The sequence below is a fragment of the Porites lutea genome, chromosome 3 (assembly GCF_958299795.1).
Source record: "Porites lutea chromosome 3, jaPorLute2.1, whole genome shotgun sequence".
NCBI lineage: Eukaryota > Metazoa > Cnidaria > Anthozoa > Scleractinia > Poritidae > Porites > Porites lutea.
The window spans coordinates 14611729-14614228 of NC_133203.1; positions in this window are offsets into that span (position 1 = coordinate 14611729).

The following is a 2500-nucleotide window of genomic DNA, read 5'->3' on the forward strand; positions in this document are numbered from 1 at the left end:
TAATTAATTATTTGTAAGAGCCGCCTGAATACCAAAATATTACCCTGCCTCAAAATCAAGCGTGGTGACACAACCTTTTGGCACCAGACTTCATGTAAACAAAAAATAGGCAAATTCTCGCCGTTGGAAATTGTGAAAAATATGAAAAATGTCATCTGAGAAAAAAATTGCTTTGGGTTTGGTAACCATGGAAACAACTTAAACGAAAAAGTACACAACTATAGTAAACGTTTGTTGTAGCATACATAAAAAAAAGGTTCCTCGATATCCAAGAGTGCTTACTATGTTGGCATTTTGTGCATAATTTTTATTCTGGCTTTGCAAATTGAGAAAGATCGAGCAGAAATCGACAACAAATACTATAAGAGGGGCTATTCGCAGCCATCATATTTGAAGAGTTAGCATGGGGACTCCCATTTTTTCTACAGCTTACATGTAATTAACTTCACACAAGGACAGTTTGACAAAAATCTCAGTCCAGCTTCCATTTCAAAACAATGACCTTAAATGCTGAAATATGGAACTGAGGGCGCTATTCAGAGGACGATAAGGAAAGATCGTATTTATGAATCCAGACGTTTGCTTTTTGCTTGCCGGGCGACAAACTAACACAGCAAAAGGCAGCAAACAACGTTTTAGTTCTGTGATCCCAGGTCAGCTTGGCAAAGCATTTAAAAAGAGAACGTTACAAACCCTTGCGTCAATGCACAATGCAGATTTTGTGCTTGTATACTCGCCAGAGAACTGTGACTTGAATTACTAAAGTACAAAATTACGACCGAGATACTATGAGTCACCTTAGCGACGGAAATTAATATTCAATTTATACTTCACTGGAAAATACCTGCTGGGTGAGTAGTTTCCATGGCAACTACGGGCGTACTTGTCCAAGAGTACTTGACGTTAACCGACACAACAGTGAAGGAATACATAACGTACTCCTCTAAACCAGATACAACAAAAGCAGTAACTGATCCCTCATATAGAACTTTATTCTGTGACTCATCCTCTGTACTCAGACGCATGGAAAGTTTGTACTGTACAACGCCATTTGGATGAAGAGGCTGCACCCACTTGACTCTTATTGCTGTGGAATTTACACTTTTTGCCGTAAAATTTCGAGGTGGCGAAGGCTCTGTAAACAAAAGAAAAGTAGGCTGCAAATAAGCTGGCCTTTATCGAAGAAATCTTAACTGTGGTCGACATGTCCGAAAAGAGTTAAAACCCAAAACTATCATTTTGCATATGAATGAAATCTACCTGGAGTGCATGTGACTTGTCATATCAACAGAGTAACGAATAAATAATTGTAAAGAATATGTAGCAATAATCAATCTACCAAACTGTAAAAATATGTTTCACTAGGTCCAGACACAAGTACAGTAGAACCTCGATTTAACGAAGTGCCAAGGGACTTGGGAAATTTGTTCGTTATATCGAGGGTTCGTTACACCGAACACCTCCATTTAACGAATTTTCGGGAAAACTATCAAAATGTTACGGTTGTACCGAGGTATAGTTAATAGTTAACTTACAAAACCCAGCATCCCCCGGATCTGAGAACCGAGATATACATAGCTATGGCACTAGAAACTCGAGAACAGGCAAACAAAACTGCCTAAAACTACTCTACACTAGACTACGAGTAGTCCCCATTTTTCCTCAGGAACACTAGAGCGAACGAAACGCGAGCGCGCGTGAAAATCACCGCGAGAAAGGCGATACGCGGCGGTGAGAATCAGTCCCTCAAGGCCCTGCAATGGCTCTAGGGGAGTCAAAAGCTTAGGCTTTGTCTGAAGTCCCTCATTTTTCCTTCTCCTCACGGCGTCTCGCCTTTCTCGGGTGGGGTAATTCAGTTTCACGCGCGCTCGAGTTTCGCTCACTCTACTATCCCTGAGAAAAAATGGGGACTACTCGTAGTCTAACTCTACACATAAATTTTATCCTTGTTGGTCTGTTTGGCATTCCCCTTTTTTTCACATGCTGACATTTATTCGTTATATCGAGGTATACATTACGTTTGCGCTCGTGGATTTCGTTAAATCGAGGTTCTGTTCCATACATTTACTATAATTTTGGCCGGGCTGAAGAAAATCGTTCGTTATATCGAGGACTTCGATATACAGAGGTTCGTTATATCGAGGTTCCACTGTAGAAACAGAAACACACGCCAACTAATTCATCAAAAACGAAAGCAGAAAAAAAAAAAAACAAAAACAAGTCTGGAGTACCCCAACCCAAGAAACATGTTAGAACGACCTCAAAACAGACTCACGCCAAACAAAGCATTTGTGCACTTCTTCAACCCAGACAAAAGCACAAACACAATCCGGTGTCAGCAGCCTCAATGAAAGCTCATGTCACGCAGAGACAAGTGCCAACAACCTCACACCAAACACAAACTGAGCAAAAACACGTGCAGGAGAACATCGTCAACTTAAACTCTGACAAATCAAGCAAACACGTGTAAACTGCAACTTAACGACTCTAACACAAGCAT